This window comes from Limulus polyphemus, unplaced genomic scaffold (genome assembly GCF_000517525.1).
Source record: "Limulus polyphemus unplaced genomic scaffold, Limulus_polyphemus-2.1.2 Scaffold432, whole genome shotgun sequence".
Taxonomy (NCBI): Eukaryota; Metazoa; Arthropoda; class Merostomata; order Xiphosura; family Limulidae; genus Limulus; species Limulus polyphemus.
Genome location: NW_013666042.1, coordinates 101,220 through 112,207, shown reverse-complemented (window position 1 = coordinate 112,207; position 10,988 = coordinate 101,220). Strand labels below are relative to the sequence as shown.

The window sequence follows — 10,988 nt, the reverse complement described above, 5'->3', positions numbered from 1 at the left end:
TGTTTTTAGTATATTGACCTTTCAGCCATGCCTGACTAACAATACAGAAGTTACAATGATGCAGCACATGTGCACTCATGCTACCATATCAAATAACATAAAACTGACCATTGGTCTGTACAAAGTAACTTGTTGTGGCTGTGTTTTAGTAGACTAGTATTTTGTAAAATACAGTCACATTTCAATTATTATACATTATATATGTATATATATTATGCTATTTTGAAATAAGCTCTTAAATTTATTTTCCTTAAAACATAGAACAGCACATAAAGAGTAAAGCAAATGATTATCTCTTCTAGTTACAACCTTTGTACTCAGTTGCTGCATGACATAAGTTGCTAAGCCTTTAAAGATTGTGCATGTGGAAGATATGAAACAAACTAATTTTTTTAGGTTTTATATATATATATATATCCATTTGAATAACTAAAAATCATAAATTACTACATCAATACCATAGAATTCCACTATACTTTATCAAGCTTAGTAAAACTAAGATGTATATTAGTAAAAAAAATGTGAAATTTCGAGCAGACTAAAGACACACCCTACCTCCTTAAAATATTCGTTCAAAAGAAAGAAATGACATCTAAGCTCATTAAAATGGCTGAGAAGGCCACTAGTGGGACATTCTGAGTTTCTGATTGGCTATTCATGTCATATATCAAAGTAAGTGTATATAAGGGAGCATTTCCAAAAATAGAAAGAGGTAGGAGGGTGCCAGTATGTTCTTATTTTATATTCTAGCTTGTCAATATCAGTAATTTGAGTTTCTAATTCATACGAAACTACAGACTTAGTATTTTGACTTCACAAACATCTAATTTGAAGCAGTGATGCATTCAACATACCATGTGACACACAAAAATCAATGTTTATCTGTGTTTTTTAATATTTACTCTTAAATTAAGGAATTGGGTAATTTATAGTATTAAAATTTGAATTATAATCTACAGTTTGATACCAAACTTATTGGCATAAATTCATGAGATAGTAGTTCAATAACATTTTTAATGCACGAAAACAAATGTGATGACATGACCCATCTCAAAAGGGTTAGGTAAACTTTCAATGATATCCATTAGATTATTTTAATACAACCAATAAATTATCAATTAACAAATCAAGTGAAATATGCTCAAACATAATTTACTGTATAAACTTTTCTTAATACTAATGACTTACATCTAGTTCCTAACTGCATTGTTCAACTGAGAGAGAGAGATAGCAATTGTTGCTTCAATGGAGCTTAAGTGGAACAGGTTTTAGATACTTGTTACAGTTGACATCTTCATCAATGGTATTGGTTCAGGATAGACTGGCAGCAAGATTATTGGTTTCTTAGGTGTCACTGAGGAACTGTCTTTTAGCCCAAAAACATGGGTGTTTACACAAATTTCTTTGGTTCTTCATGCAGTGTACACATCCAACTCACAAGTACATCTGTCACTTCATTGTATGAGTTTTGTTGACTCATCCTAATTCTCGGAACTAAAAACCAAAACTAATTTAGTAATTGGTTATGAACAAAGAAAATAAATTAGAGGCCTGTGTGCATGTAGTTCTCCTTGTTTTCTTTAGATCAAAGTTTTGCTAAGAGTCTCTGATTTCCTCTCTAAATCCTTTTGTAGAATTAGTTTTCGGCCTCTAGCGAAGTTAATATAAACTCTATCATAGCTTTCTCTCTGCTATGATTGCATCTGTTTTATGTTGATAACATAAGCAGTTGATCCTCAATACTACCTGGAATGCATCTTTGTTTATGCTTGACATATACTTTTCCTTTCATTGTCAAGCATTGTTGTTTAACTTCTCTTATGCTTGGTTTCTTTTGAATTTCGTGCAAAGCTATGTGAGGGTTATCTGCACTATTCATCCCTTTTTTACCAGTGAAAAACTAGAGAGAAGGCAGCTAGTCATCACCACCCATCACCAACTCTTGGACTACTCTTTTACCAACAAATAGTGGGATTGCCCATCATATTATAATGCTTCCATGGTTGAAAGGGTGAGCATGTTTGGTGGGATGGGGATTCGAACCCACGACCCTCAGATTGCAAGTCAATCACCCTAACCACCTGGCCATGTTGGGTCTTCTCTTATACATTCATTAAATGTGCACAGATTTTATTCATGTTGCATGTATGTATGTCATACATGGAATTTTACAAAATTATATTTCTTATTTGGGAATGATGAACATGATGAAAACAGTAATGAAAATATCTGCACTTTTAAACTCATCAGCTGAAAGATTATAGCATATAAAGAAAGGTTATACTCCAGTTTGTATTTAATATTATATGCATTCTTATATATATATATATATATATATATTAATTGGATAAACTTAAAATAAGACTCAAAACTCAAGCTCTTTCGAATAGTTGACTATTCTTCTTCAGGAGAATAAAGGGTGACGATTAGCCTGCACAATGCAATATATAGTAGGACATGTAAACCAAAAGTCCCAGTTGAGTTGAATCTTGTGTATGAAACTTTTGACTGATATAGAAAAATAAAATACATAGGAAGATGAGAGCTTGAGAAAATGATAATGTAAATTGATACCTGAAATAATAATGTAGAGAAATAGAAGCATGAATAAAAATGTGAATAATAATGATAATAAAACTTTGCAAACTTAATTACAAGTTATTCGGAATTTTTTAGAGATGCTCGAAGGTCAACAATCCCAGGATCGAGATTGATGCCATTCGGCATTACAGTATTTAACAGTGCTATCCAGTAAGCTTCTTTAATTTTCCTGTTTCTGTTTGATGTAAAATTTGTCTCTATACCTGTCAGTATCGTGTCATCAAGAGAGTGGTCAGGGATGTTGAAATGCTCTGCAACTGAAAGTTCTTTATTCGTTTTTACTGAAGATTTGTGGTTATTAAACCACTCCCGTACAGTTGTTTTAGTTTGGTCTACATACTAGAAGTTGCATTTTCAGCACTGGATTAAGTAAATAGCGTTTTTGTAGTGCAGGTTATGGGTTTATTGATTTTGAACTGTCTTTGGTTGTCTTTATCAAAGAAATTGTTAGTCTGCTGCATGAACTTACAGGTTTGACAACGTTTGCCATTGCAGGGATAACGTCCACGACGTATCACATTAAAGTTAACTTTGGCATGCACTAATTGGGATTTCAAAGTCTTATTTTTCCTAAAAGAAGTAACAGAAACTTCTGTAAAAATAGTTTTCGGTCTATCATTAAGTTGAAGGTGGTAAAAGTGCTTTTTCAGTATCCAGAGTAGGTTTTTTAATTTTGGGTGATATGTGATAACTAGTGGAACACGATAGGAATTTGTTTTAGGTGACTGTTTCAAGGCAAATACACGTGAAATATTGTTAGCTTTGTCACTTTGTTGAATCACAGTGTTTTGTTTATACCCTATTTTGGTCATAGTTAATTTCAAAGAATCAATGTGATGGTCATAGTTCTTACTGTCAGAGCAGATTTTCTTTAATCTAAGTGCTTGACTGAATGTAATATTTCGTTTGGTGTGTAGAGGGTGACAGCTTTGAAAATGTACATACTGTGGTCTATCTGTCGGCTCATGATACAAATCAGTATGTAGAAAACCATCTTTTAATGTCAGGTTTACATCTAAAAACTTACTTGAGTGGTGGAGTAATCTAGAGTAATTTTAATAGAAGTGTGGAAAGAGTTTGCATGTTTATAGAAAGTTAGTAAGGAGACTTCGTCTTCTACCCAAATGAAAAAAATATCATCTATGTATCGTTTCCAAATGTTTGGTTTCTCTTTATAATTTTCCAACAGTCTCATCTCTAAGTCTCCCATATTAATTGGATAATTCGGCCCATAAACATTAAAAACTCTTATGTGTTGCTTAGCATTCACGTTGTCATTGTTGGGTTTTTGCTTTATTTGTCTGGTGAAGGAATTAGCTGTCTTGGTTAATGTGGTTCTGATAAGTGATTTAAGATGTGATCACTCAGTCTAATTGTTATGAAATTACGTGTAAGGAACATTGGTTGGGATTGAGAGAGATGAGTAAGTGGTTAGCTTTTTGGTCAGTCAATAAGGAATTAGGGATTACAGTACTCTCATCATTAGAAAATGATTGCAGTGAGCCGCTGCCTATCTAAGTTCATCCCATATGGAAATTACAAAACCCCTATGGTTATGAATTGTTATAATCTGATATATGGGAAACAGGTATAAGATCAGAAAGAATATAAAAACAGGAGTTCAATGAAAAAAAGGAGGAGGAGCCCGGGAGATAGGAGAGAGAACAAATAAATCATGAGAGGCAAAGGAAGAAAGTAATACGCTACCAGTAAGAAATATAATCTATACCTAAAACAATGTGTTGTTTATTACCAGTAACAAAAAGCAATGTATTATGTTTACATTAGTATGAGCCAACTACTGATAAATAAAATAAAGTTGATGGATGCAAGAAGAAATTATATCACTATCATAGCAATGGCAAGATCTTTAACAAAGTGGTGTCAGAAGAGAGATATTATTCACCACTCCTATAACTATTTCACCTTCAAAAGCTCGACATCTTAATGTGACTTTAGCTAGTGGTACAGTATACCAAGCCACCTTTGCTGTGGTGTTAAACCCAATTTAATCGAATGTATCCCCTGTAAGTTGATTATCTTTTACACTCTTTTCTCAGAGTTTTTTAAGTACCATTATCCTTTAACACATTTGAATTTTTCTCTCTGTATTCAATAAAACGCATTACATTCTCCCTTTTTTCTACAAAAATCACTCTATGGAAATGTTCTGCTCCAGACTTATTTGTTTGTGAGAGATAGTTCTACTAATCTGATCTTCACTTACTTTCAACCCACTATTTTTCCATGTCACTACATATTCATCTGCTAACTTCACTGTCTCACGTATCTTTTAACCATATTGCTAACTGTATTGGTAATTTTGTCAAAATTTGCTCTTACAATATTAATTATCCAATCTCGTCAGCATCAAACTTAGATCATTCCACTCATGCTGCCTTGTTCCACACTCTTTAAATGTCTCATCTGCCGTTTTATCTAACTCTCTGAACTTTCTGTAATAAATCTCCAGAAGTAACTCATACTGCTCTAAAGTAATTGATTTCACAACATCATACTTTAATTCATCTGCTCACCCAAACTTATTGTATGCTGCTAATTCCTTTCCAGTTGCCCCCAGTGGCACAGCGGTATGTCTGCGACTTACAATGCTAGAAACCTGGTTTCGATACCCGTGGTGTGCAGAGCACATATAGCCCATTGTGTAGCTTTGTGCTTAATTTCAAACAAACAAATCCTTTCTAGTTAATATAGAAAGTAGTTTCCTCAGTATATTCTGTGGCTGTCGTTACTATGCTTTTGCTATTTTTTAAAAAACACGGAAAAATACGTTTATATCGCTTTCCCAAAATTTAGACAACTGCACTTGGGTACTTCTTTCATGTATGCCAGCCTACCAGGAGAATTACCAGTCATCATCAACTCTAATTCTTTCTAATTATACCTATCTTCTAACTATAACTCTAAAAAAAATTCCCAGCCTTTATTTCCAAGCGTTTACTCTCGGCTTCAACTTCCAAGCATTTCTAATTGTATTTTAGCAAGTTCTAAATCGTTATCATGACAACCTTCGCGAACACCTCTCACAGTTCCCGTACTTTCAGTAAGTTGATGGTAAAAAAAAAAATCATCTCTTGTAACTCCTGTCTCAATTAAAACTTCATGTGTCTCATCTTTTTTTCCAATTCTTACTACATGTTATACCCAATTCTCTACATTTATTTACCAACTATCTTATAATCTCCATACTGGATGAGCTTAGATAGGCGACCGCTCACTTCAGTCATTTTCTAATAGACTTAAACTACTGTATTTCCCCAATTCCTTAAAGACTGACCAAAATCCGACCGCTTTCTCACCTCTTTCTCAACCCCAACCGATGTTTCTTACATCTAGCTTCATAATACTTACCTACACATACAATAACCAACACAAGAAACACATTTGTACAAAAAAAGGACTGAAAGCTTTATTCTAAAAGGTCTATGTGTGTTAATTAATATTTATTACTTTTATTAGACTTTTCTGTTGCTAAACTGATGCAGTCTCCAAGAGAGAAGATGGATTGTATGTTATGGCAGGATTCGATTATTAGAAAAGCTGATATGCTAGCAGGGTGAAACCTAGGGAAAGAATCATTTAGTAATTATCATTCTTTTATTTATACGTTATATTCAAACAAAAAAGTTAACATAGTGTATATATATTTAGTAACTTAAAAGCATCCAATTTCAGTGTAATTATCAAAACAATCGGAAGTGTAGTTCATCGATGAAGTGAGCCAAAAGTATAGATTTTCATTTATTCTAAATCTGTACAGTTTTCTCATAGCAACTAGTCAAAAAAATTATTAAGTTTCTTTGTTCCTTGTCGTTTTATTGAGGTCACATTTGTTCTGCCCATAGGATATATGAATGTGATACTGTACATTGTGCAAAAATATAAATAGCCAGTGTCCTCAAATGATAAGTCAGTTGATATCTCTAGGTTACGACTTCCCCTGTTAAATGAAAATAACCAGTCACGCGATTAACGCTAGTCGGTATAGGAAATCGACGTTTCCTGTTAAGTAAGAAATGTTAGACTTAAAATGTTTACATGCCAGATCTTAAGTGAGTTGGCTGATAAGAAGAAAGTCGGTTCGATAATTCACGAATCCAGTGAAAGGTGACTGTTTAGCATCCAAAAAGCAAGCACTCATACTGTGTTTTTATCCCTTGATTTAAAATTAAGATTGTTTTCATTGTGTATCACGCATCGGGTCCAGTTTTTTACTTCTTTGCTTAAACTCAGTTATCTTAATTAAAATCAGTATTATTTCGTAATTTATCCTACCGATCCTCATTTTACATGCGACCTTGCCTAATATACTTTAAATGAATCAGTTCAACCTGAAAATACTACACACATATATATATCCATGGCATGAAACATTTAACACAACCAAAAACTGTATATATTGGAAACCAAGACAATTATAATTCTTGTAAAACTATAAAAAGTAATATAATGTTTAGTTAAATAAAGTGCCTTTATTAAAACATCGAACTCAATTTCTTATAGCCGAATGCAGGAACAGGTGGAACGCTTACAAATGCTTTTGAGTTCTATCACACTTTTGGACTAAAGAGGTCAAACCCTTTCGATTGATGTATTTGATCACGCCCAAGGTTTCATGGATTAATTTACTCTAATCCTGCTTAAAAGAATTTCAATTTGAGGGTAGGCTGGTAGAGATCCTGATAAGTAATAAAACTGAATCAGGTATATGCGCGCCCCACGCTTGGTATTGCTGGCGCACAAAAATATAGCTAAGAAAAAAGGTCTCATACATTAATTTACTCTAATTTCAAGTGCCGCTGCTGTTGAGGATTCCCTCTTGTTTAATCTCATAACTTATATGTTTTATCATAAGTAAAGACATTTAAGCATAAACAAAATTATATTTTGCAATATTTACAAATATCAAAGTTTGAAAGCTGTGAATCAATAGTTAACAACTACTAAGACTGGAATGGTCTATAACAATAAACAATGTGATTAAGCTGTAATTTGAATAAACAGTGGTGCTTATTAATGCAGCACTTTTCAGTAGTGTTTTTTTATGTAATTACCTAACATTTCTAGCGCAAAGCTGCACAATGAGCTATCTGCGCTATGTCCACCGCGGAGAAACGAACCCCGAATTTTAGCATTGTAAGTTGGGAACTTACCGCTAACCCACCTGGAAAAAACAATTTTAAGTACTATGAATGTAAAATGGAAATTACACCTGAAAAAAAAAACGTGATACAGTATTTAGCTTTTCGTTATTGTTAAAAACTTGTTTTATCCTTAATCTTGTATCCCATCAAAGAAAATCATGCGATCTTAAGTAGAAAACAAAAAATGACTAACACCAAGAACGTGCAAGTTGTTTTACTTCGATTTAGTTAATCAGTTTAATTGTAATTCTATTCGAAACAACGTTAATCTTAATTATGAGAAGTGGTCGAGCTATGATAATAATAATGATAAATTACTGCCAATATAAACCTCATCATACGACCTAGTGATTAGGGTGCTCGACTCACGGGCTCCAATCTTATCACATACTCATTTTAGCCGTGGGGACGTTATAATGTGACGGTCAACTTTCATTCCCACTATTCGAGTAGAGTACTCCAAACGGTTTGACTTACTGCCTTCCCTCTGATCTATCACTTCTAACTTGGGTATGACTAGTGCAGACAGATCTCAAATAGTTTTGCGCGAAATGCAACAAACAAACTTCTTTGAGAACTAGTTTATTTTTTGACACCAGATGTCAGGATTAACCAGACGTCGAACAATGGGAGCTTTATGAGTCAGACAGTAACTCTAGTCAATCTGAAAACCTTAAGAACCAAACTAACAATCAACATAGTAAAGTTAGACGCATGCAGATATAAAGGTTTCAGTTTCTCGCACCTATCAATGTTTAATACCGTACTATATTTCACTAAACATACATACTCTTGCTTTTAATTTGTGTGTGTAAAAGTTCAAGAATAGAGTTTGTATGACTACACGGGTTGTATGTAATTTGTTTCCTACATATTTTGTACAGTTATTTCATTTCATTTCAAAACTCCACTTTATATAAATATTTGATTTTCCTCCACTTATTTGACAAAAAAAAGTATTTGAAAACAACAATAAAATATTTTGCTGAACGAAATATTTAAACCTGTTCCAGACACTGGGAGTTTTATTAAATCATTTTATTTATTTCTGCTTCTTGGATTTGTAACAGGGCGGCCTGTGGGCGTAGTCATTGGGTTCGAATTCATACCAGTTACCAATGAATTTATTCTAATCCAGGTTACCCAGTCGCGATTAGCACCCACAAGCCACAAATCATGAAACTTACATGTGGAATAAAGAACTTACTCGGAGACAGTTGTATTACAACACAAAATAAATTTTATTATAAAGAACTTACTAGGAGACAGTTGTATTACAACACAAAATAAATTTTATTATAAAGAACTTACTCGGAGACAGTTGTATTACAACACAAAATAAATCTTATTATAAAGAACTTACTCGAAGACAGTTGTATTACAACACAAAATAAATCTTATTATAAAGAACTTACTCGGAGACAGTTGTATTACAACACAAAATAAATCTTATTATAAAGAACTTACTCGGAGACAGTTGTATTACAACACAAAATAAATTCCATTATAAAGAACTTACTCGGAGACAGTTGTATTACAACACAAAATAAATCTTATTATAAAGAACTTACTCGGAGACAGTTGTATTACAACACAAAATAAATTCCATTATAAAGAACTTACTCGGAGACAGTTGTATTACAACACAAAATAAATCTTATTATAAAGAACTTACTCGGAGACAGTTGTATTACAACACAAAATAAATTTTATTATAAAGAACTTACTCGGAGACAGTTGTATTACAACACAAAATAAATTTTATTATAAAGAACTTACTCGGAGACAGTTGTATTACAACACAAAGTAAATTCCATTATAAAGAACTTACTCGGAGACAGTTGTATTACAACACAAAATAAATTGTATTTATAGACAGCTCTATATCAAAATTTCCAAAGTTATTTTGAATCAGTTCAAGCTAAAAACTATCAAACTCTTTGTTCTGTATACTGATATCCTCGTTAATTAAAACCTTCTATTGTATTCATTAACACAGATATAACATTGAATAAGTTATCAACTAGTACAATATGATACATGTTTTCTGTCATTGTCTTTATTACGCAATTGGGTTAATAATTTTTCCAATCTATCTCTTAGTAATTCAATGATAACCGTTACTAGACTTCCAATATATCTCTCAATAATTCAATGATAACCGTTACTATAGTTCCAATCTATCTCTCAGTAATTCAATGATAACCGTTACTAGACTTCCAATATATCTCTCAATAATTCAATGATAACCGTTACTATAGTTCCAATCTATCTCTCAGTAATTCAATGATAACCGTTACTATAGTTCCAATCTATCTCTCAGTAATTCAATGATAACCGTTACTAGACTTCCAATCTATCTCTCAGTAATTAAATGATAACCGTTACTAGACTTCCAATCTATCTCTCAGTAATTCAATGATAACCGTTACTGGACTTCCAATCTATCTCTCAGTAATTCAATGATAACCGTTACTATACTTCCAATCTATCTCTCAGTAATTCAATGATAACCGTTACTAGACTTCCAATCTATCTCTCGGTAATTCAATGATAACCGTTACTAGACTTCCAATCTATCTCTCAGTAATTCAATGATAACCGTTACTAGACTTCCAATCTATCTCTCTGTAATTCAATGATAACCGTTACTAGACTTATTACTTTTTCAATACTCTTAGTGTTTCTCACTTTTCTCTCTTTAGACATTATACATTAAACATTGTATAACTGAAACAATGTTAGACTAGATCAGAGATAGCATACTTACAAGGAGTTTGTGCGCAGATGCCTTCTAAAGTCTGGAGTACAGCTATTATGAGGGGTCCACTAGTCAGACTGGATCAGCTGGAACAAGATGATTCTAGAGATGGAAACACGATGTTTTATACATAGTTTTCTGTCTCTTTACGATATTTCAAGAAGTTCAACAGATCTTTTTTCACAAGTAATTCCTTTAACTGAATTGGCACAAGTAGAATCTTCCACTAAATCAGAATAATTTGTTAATTGTTTCATAAAGAACTATCTTTCGATGATTATTACATATTATTGGCGTAAACACCTGAGACTACTAACTCAAGGTGTATAAAGACAAACCGTGTAACTTTGGGCTCTTCACAAGTACTACTCCACTTGTCGTTTCTCCAAGTCCCGTAAATCGTTTTTTATAACGGTTGCTTTGTCTCGTGACTTATCTTAAGATAAACATTCGCTGTATCC

General features: G+C 32.9%; 1 protein-coding gene across 1 annotated transcript in view; it reads right to left on the bottom strand.

The window, feature by feature from the left end:
* LOC106458231 (Down syndrome cell adhesion molecule-like protein Dscam2) overlaps window positions 1-10,679 on the bottom strand; it is a 260,015-nt gene extending 249,336 nt beyond the window's left edge. Inside the window, exon 1 of the mRNA XM_022384379.1 lies at window positions 10,537-10,679. The gene's annotated coding sequence lies outside the window, so the exon portion shown is untranslated. The remainder of the gene's footprint in view (window positions 1-10,536) is intronic.
* Window positions 10,680-10,988: the final 309 nt, after the last annotated feature.